This window comes from Podarcis liolepis (genome assembly GCF_965112155.1).
Source record: "Podarcis liolepis genome assembly, chromosome: 6".
Classification (NCBI taxonomy): Eukaryota; Metazoa; Chordata; class Lepidosauria; order Squamata; family Lacertidae; genus Podarcis; species Podarcis liolepis.
The window spans coordinates 13,796,712-13,804,880 of NC_139559.1; the positions used below are offsets into that span (position 1 = coordinate 13,796,712).

An 8,169-nucleotide genomic window follows, 5' to 3' on the forward strand; every position below is an offset into this window, starting at 1 on the left:
ATTAGAGCCATGATCCATTCATAAATCTCTTCCACTTAAGTTAATGGGGTCTTAAATGCCTTTTGACTTTTACTGGATTGTGTGTTCTAGAAACGGATAAAAAAATTCACTGGCATGCATCACTTACGATAAATGCAACATCACAGTGTACAGTTTAAGTGCTTTTTTTGTATTGTGTTCCTTTTATCTTTTATCTGCTGTCCTACATTTGACAAGAGGTCAGAGAAATGCCGGTAGTTTCACAGTCTTATCACATGCTTTGCAACGCTGAATGTCTCGGGTTCAATGCTAGACATCTCTAAAGAATATTGGGTAGAAGGTGTGTAAATTACAGGCAATTGGATGGAACAATAGTAGGCACCTAATATACTAAGTTGCTTCCAAAATATAAGTTATCATTATTATTATTTAATAAATTTATATACCGCCCTTCATCTGAGAATCATAGGGTAGTTTACAATATAAAAACAAAAAAAAATGTAACATAGTAAAGAAGAAGAAATTAAACCTATACCCCCAACACACACAATTTAAAAGGATTGTTAATTAGCCCTGAGAGCAGAGAAATGTATTTTCCTGGTGCCTATTATCATTATTATTTATTGAATTTCTATAACACCCTATACCTGGAGGCCTAAAGACATATGACAGTGGTTCTAGGTGAGTTTCTCTGGGGAGAGCATTCCACAAGAGGGGAGTCACTGCAGAAAAGGCTTGTTCTCCTGTTGCCACCCTCCAGACTTTTCACAGTGGAGGCACTAGAAGAAGGGCATGATGGCAAGATGATGATTGCAAGGTCCAGGTCGGTTTGTATGGAGAAAGGTGAACCTTGAGGTATTGCAGTCCTGAGCCATTGAAGGCTTTACAGGTCAAAACCAGCACTTTGAATTGGACCTGGAAACTGATTAGCAGCCAGGATTGTTGTTATATGCTCAAACAGAAATAATTGCAAAGCTTTTGCCATCATATGATATGCTGTCGTGACTGCAAAACTATTTTAGCACACAAAATCTAAATCCTTACAGTTATCAAGGCATCAAGGGATGGAAGGCAACTCTTAACCAGCGACAGAAGGATAGCAGGCACCTGTCTGAGTATAAAGAGTGACCTCAGTGGGAGTTCAGACCATGGTGATTATGTTAAATCGATTATAAATACATCTGGGCACGAGCTGTGCCAGGACAATGCAACGGTGACATCCTAGGACAAGAAGTGTCACCTTAGAGTACGCAGTGTTGCCCTCTGAGACCTACCTTTCTGCTGAACCACACAGATAAAGAAATCCACCTTTAAAGTGGTTTTTAAAATGGGATAGTTTATCCTGTGCCTTATTGCAGTAAAATATATTAACTCTCTTTTCTTCGTTCTTGGGAAGCTTATAGTTTCTCAACAGTTTTTATCAGGAGTTATTCGTTCAATGAGAAGCTTAGTAATAGCAGCTTCTTACTTTTCATAGCATTTATTTACGAACTGATTGCAAGGGGGTGGGGGAAATCTTTAAAGATTTTTACAGAAAGATATGCTTCCCTGAAAGACAGACTGACCACCACTCCCAATCTTTCCCTGCAATGAATAACTGCAGGGGAATACTGTGTGTGTTTAAAACAGACACTCTCTCAGTTTACATGGGGTAATGTGAGGCCCAGTAGGATTTACTGTTCTTCACTTTGCATGTGCTGAGTCTGTGCAATAGAATATCTCCCAGAATCCTCTGCTGTACAATGGGTACCCAAGAGAGATGTTTGGGGAGAGCAAGGCTCCTCCTCAAAAAGCAAACATATGTGGAAAGTGCTTTTTGCAAGCAGTTTTAAAGGGTGGGTGATGGTTGTTGTTATTAATTCATTAAATTTGTATACCACCCTTCATCTGAAGATCACAGGGCAGTTCACAACACACTTTATTTACTTTTATTTCTTTTTTTTTTTAAAAAAGATATTTATTAGAATTTTACAAACAATAAAAAGTTACAGAATTAAAGATAAAAAATAGAACAGAATAACAATAATAAAAGAAAAAGAGATACAAAAATACAAAAACAAAATACATAAAAAGTAAAAAGAAAGTTAGAAAAAAAAGAATCAATATTTTCATGTCTTATGTTTCAGTAACTTGTTTCCTGACCTCCTCACACACCCCTTTTTTGTATTCCAGTTCAAATATTTAATTCAGCAAATCCTTACCCTCTATCATTTATCTTTACTTAATATCTTAACCTGTTTATAACTATATATTTCCAACCATTGTCAATCCGTATTTACATATTCTTATTAATCTTTTTACCAATACCGCTTATTTTCATACTTTTATTTATTTCATAAAATGTTTCTACAACTTGATTGCAGGGGGGACCTCAAAAGTGGTTTACCAAAAGAATAAAAGAATGAAATAATCAATAAAAACATTTAAAAACATTTATTTATCAGAGCACTGCCCTTCTAGACCAGGCATAGGCAAACTCAGCCCTCCAGATGTTTTGAGACTACAATTCCCATCATCCCTGACCACTGGTCCTGTTAGCTAGGGATGATGGGAGTTGTAGTCCCAAAACATCTGGAGGGCCGAGTTTGCCTATGCCTGTTCTAGACTCTAGATATAAGACTGATTGAGAAATATTACTCAATTTCCCAACCTGCAACTGTTTGACCATTTTAATAAATTACAGTATTCCTTGAAATATGTACAGTGGACACTTGGGTTGCGAACGTGATCCGTGCAGGAGGCACATTCGCAACCCGCAGTGCTGCACATGCGCGGATTTCGATTCTGCACTTCTGCACATGCACAAAGCTCAATTTAGCGTTTCTGCACATGCACGAGTGCCGAAACCCAGAAGTAACCAGTTCCACTACATCCGGGTTTTGGCGTGTCTGTAACCCGAAAACATGCAACCTGAAGCGTCTGTAACTCAAGGTATGACTGTATATTTATTTATTTGTTATTATGTTTCTATCATACCCCAATGTAATAATTCCATTCCCCCCCCCCTGTTTAAACAGTAGGAGAAATAGGATGTATCCACTTCAATAATAGTAAGAATTAAAAAATAAATAAATAATTGTTCTTGTTTTCCTAGCTAAAGAAAAGTTCTCAAACAAGGACAAGGCTGAAACTACACTGAATGTCTTTCGACTGCCAAATAATCTTGTGGATTTATCTTGTTCTGTAAGTTGGACCTCCTGCCCCCCTGGATCAGTCTGCTTTTGTCTGTTCTGCCTCCCTGGACCAATCCGGCCTTGAGTCCTTGGCCTCCTTGGAATTTGCATCCAAAATTGTCTTTTCAGATTCCCTCGACCTCTCCAGCCCTAGCTCGAGAGAGTCTTGGGATTGCTCAAGCGATACTGCTTCATCCTCCCTGGGCCTCTCTGTTTGTGCCTCCTTGTCTTCTCCAGAGCTCTCAAGTCCCTGTTCTTCACCTCCTCTGGACTCCTCCAGTATCTCATCTCTTTCTCTGGACCTCTCCAGCGTTGCATCCTCAGGTTCCTGGGAGCGCTCTAGTCGAAGCTCTTCAATATCGTTGGACATTTCCAGTCTCACCTCTTCTGACTCACCACACTTTTCTAGTCTGAGCTCTACAGTCTCCGTAGACCTATCCAGTTTTTCTTCTTCTGCATCGCTGGACCTTCCCACATCACCAGCCTCCCTGGATCTCTCTAGCCACGCATTCTCAGACTCGGATCTCCATTATGTATTTTCTTCTCCCTCTCTGGATATTTCTGATCTTTCCTCTTCATCTTCTGGTTCATTAGACCTCACTAACATCAACACATTAACATCTCAGTACTCCTCTGATTCATCATCTTCTAGTTCCTTAGATGCTTCTGATTTTGTCTTTCCAACATCTCTGGACACTTCGAATATTTTTGTTCAAGACACTCCTTACTGCACCTCCTCCGTATCATTGGAGATTTCAAACTTCACATCTTTAGCTGAGCAGCAGCGATCCAATCTCCCTTTGGATTTGTCCAGCCGTCCTTCGTCTACAGCTTTCAGTTGCTGCAATAATCTCAGCTTACCATCAACTCCAGTTTACCCTCTCTAATATTTATGATGCAGAGCTCCACAGATTGTTTGCTTGATGTTTGGGGATTTGTAGTATAATTATTTATTTCCATGTCCCTTTTTTCTGAACAAGGACATTATTTCAAGCGTTTCATCTCCAGGAAAACTTCAGAACTACAAAATGTACACTGAAATGGGGAAGAATTAATAATAGGGCCACCAACTTTTTATGGCAAGGCTCCTGTGTCTTCCCTGACCTTAGGGGAGGCGAAAATTCAACATCTGAATTTTAATACCTTAAGACACAGGATCCCTTTCAAAAGGTTGACAACCCTAAACAACAGTTTGTACAAATGTATGAAGGTGCCTTGATATAGGCACCTTATGCGATTACAATACCTACGGTACTTACAGTTTGGTTTCCTTGTGGCTATTGTTAATGTTAAGGTTCTCAACCTCATGCTTCCTTTTCATCTTGTACAATTTGAGGCTGTAATCCTATACACAATTACCCAGGAGTAAGACTTATTGCATCCCGTGAGCCTTACTTCTGACTAGACATGTAAAGGATTGCAACTTGAAAAACACAATGGAACCCCTGTTTATTTCCTGAAGTATCACAATCACTTGGAATTAACCAGTGGAATGAGTTAAACTATAATACAGTAGACCATGTTTTCAGGAATCATTGTCCTGTTTTTTTAAACAATGCCGGATACAATTCCCTCTGATTCCAAGTCAAGCCTTTGAGTGCTCGTGCAAGTGTAGCCAAAACCACACTAACCATATACAAGACAGGGTATCAGCAGACTCCTGAGGTTGGCAGGCATACAAAAGATATTGGGATATAAAAAATGAATTGGGGGAAAGAAGCGTCCCAATCAGCTAAATGAGGACTCAGTGTTGAAGAAATGCTGAATGACTAGGGCAGCAGGGAGGGGAAAACCCATCTGGGTGGAAGTGGAAATGGAACAGAGTGTCTGGAAAGAAAGGCACTCTGTGAGGGTAACAGATGTCTCCTAACAACTCTCAACACCTTAACATACTACAGTCCTCAGGATTTTTAAAGGGAAGCCTTGACTGTTATAGCAGTATAACAGTGCTTTAAATTTTAAATGTATTGTACATATGTGGCCTATTTTTCAATGTTCCAAAGCTATTATTCAATGTTCTAAGGATTTAAGTGGGAGCTGCCCATTGAGGAAATTCAAGGTTTTAATGTAGCTAAATTTAGGCACATGCACCCCCCCTCCACCCCATAAATTGCCAAATGGGGAGCAGGGGAAATCCCCAAATGGAAGGGCAAACCTAAAAATACCCAATGATGATGATGTAGGCTGTGTAGACACCATACATTCAAAGTACATTTAAAGCACACTGCTTTCCCCAAAGAATCCTGGAAATTATCGTTTACCCCTCACATAGACAATTCCCAGTAGCCTTAACAAACTACAATTCCCAGGATTCTTTGTGGAGAGTAATGTGATTTAAATGCATAGTGTGTACACCATCTTAGCATGCTCTTTGGGCACAGACTGTTAGAAAAAAGGAAACTGGGCAGAGAGGGAATGAAATGGAGAATGGCGAGATCCCTCAACAAAAGCACTCCACACTGCAATATTATCTGCAGGACTCCACTTCCTTCGTCTTTTCTCTCACAAGTCCTGTTTTAAAAGATTCTCTCTGACTTATGAAATATAACTGAATGTTGTTGACTGAATGTGTCGTGATGATACAACTAACTGACTGCTTCTGAGGCTCTGAATCTGAAGTCTTGTGTGACCCTGAAAAACTATGTGTACAATACTTTTATGAGTTGGGAAAAATGTTTCAATATTCTGTACCACATATGCCTCATAAAAAACACAGCTTGGCTTTTAAATTATGCTTGTTTGTACAGCTTTTAATGACACTTTTGAACATTTACCCACAGGTAGGGCTGAAAGAGAAGGTAAGGATTTGATAGCAAACAAGAAGTAAACAGGGCACTGATATAGACAAAGGCATGCCTTAGGAAAACTCCATGCTCCCATCTACAGATCACTCAAATCCACCACAATTTATGTGACAGCCATGTTTGCTGCTGTTGTTACACCAGTGTTTGCTGAAGTAAACACATACAATGCGAACAGAAGCTGCAGAAAACACATTAGCTCAGTTGGTTAGTATGGTGCTGATAATGCCAAGGTCACGGGTTCAATCCCCACATGGGCCAGCTGCTTATTCCTGCATTGCAGGGGGTTGCACTAGATTCACTTGGGGTCATTTCCAGTTCTATGAAATGGATCAGAGATATGACTCTTTAAACAAAAGCATGATGTAGTAAAAGAAAACCTTCAGCTGTTTCAGATTTCACCACAGCACATGCAAACCCCTAGAGATGTGAAGGCCTTTAATCAGGCATAAGCAAACTCTGGCCCTCCAGATGTTTGGGACTACAGTTCCCATCATCCCTGGCCACTGGTCCTGTTAGCTAGGGATGATGGGAATTGTAGTCCCAAACATCTAGAGGGCCGGAGTTTGCCTATGCCTGTGGGATGTGTGTGGCAGGAGGAGAAAGAAGGCTTTCTCCAGGTCCTTTACATCACTGCATCCATCACACTAGGACCATCACAAAGTTAATACTGTACAGGGTTCTAGATTCAGGTAGGTAGCCGTGTTGGTCTGATGCAGTTCAAATAAGTTAAAACATTGTCCAGTAGCACCTTAGAGACCAACTAAGTTTGTTCACAAAAGCTTATACCCAGAACAAGCTTAGTTGGTCTCTAAGGTGCTACTGGACAATTTTTTAATTTATTAATACAAGGCTGAAATGGATGCTGCCTCTAGAGGAAGTGATCAGTTGTACCTCTGACTCCAGATGCAAGACCAACTACTTTTAAAATAGAGTTGCCCTCAATCTCCAAATCAACGCGCTCTCCATTGGCAACAACCACCGCCCTCTGAGGGAGGAGGCTTTCTAGCAACCATCTGAGAATCCCTGCTGCGTAGTAAATCTGCAACGCAGTGGACGTTCAGCGTATATGGTGAACATGAGATCTCTGCCGGATCAGGCCAAAGGCCTTTTCTCAGAATTGGCCAGCCAGACGCCTATGAGATGCCCACAAGGGTAAGGTTACCAGATTTTTTTCAATGAATCTGCGGCATTGCTGTCAACTTTTCCCTTTTCTTGCGAGGAATCCTATTATAAGGGAATTTCCCTTTTAAAAAAAGGGAAACGTTGACAGCTATAATCCAGGGACATTTTTCAACTCCCATGGATTTTGTATGGGGACTGATTTGTAAATCCAGGGACTGTCCCCGGGAAACAGGGACACCTGGTAACCTTATACAAGGGGAAAGAAAGATTTCCTCCTCATGCCACACATCCCAGCAAGCGGAGGGAGAGGGACTAACAGGTGCAGCTTCCACAGCGCTGGGTTATCCGCCTCCCGCGCCAGCAACCCAAGAGCCCTGATCTTATTGTGTGCCAGGAAGCTTGTTGAATCTCGCGACGGACCCGCCGTGTACTATAATAGACCAACGAACAGCTGCAGCCGATCCACCTGCCCAGCTGCGAAAGTGCGGAACCCTCTTAAGTCAGCACGGCGCCGCCACGCAACCAATGGGAGCGCCCGAAGTCCCGGCGCCCCGTGCTCTGATAGGGCGCTTCCTCCTCACTGGAAATAGACGGGGATCGAACGGAAGGAGGTGGAGGGGGCGGGGCGTGATGCGAGCACTTGCCTTCGGTTGGCGGATGGGCTCGGGGGGACGGCGTGCGATTGGTCGGACTGGCTTTTCCGCTTCCGGGTCTTCAGCTTCTTCCGGGTCACACCAAGGCCGGCCTGTCTGAGGGCTTGTGCGGTTGCCGACCTTGCGGCCTGAAGCGGAGCAAGCGAGCGGGTCACGGTCCATCCGTTGGGCAGACATGGTGTCCTACTGGAGGCAAGCCGGGCTCAGGTAGGGTTGGCTGAGGGGAGCCGGGCCTCCTCTTTCTTTCTTCCTCTGGTGGCTGTGCGGTGTTTTCGATTCCATGTTTGCGTTGACTTTGGCGCGTCTCTTTCTCTCTCCTTCCAGCTACATCCGCTATTCCCAGATCTGCGCCCAGGCCGTGAGAGCAGCGCTGAAACCGCAGTTTAAAGCGGACGCAGAGAAAACGGCGGGAGCGAGCGTGAAAATAGTGAGAATAAA

At 42.5% G+C, this 8,169-nt stretch overlaps 1 protein-coding gene across 1 annotated transcript in view; it reads right to left on the minus strand.

Annotated features, from left to right (window-relative positions):
* The window catches only part of EDN3 (endothelin 3), a 527,748-nt gene that overhangs the window by 186,740 nt on the left and 332,839 nt on the right, over positions 1-8,169 (minus strand). The window lies entirely within an intron of this gene.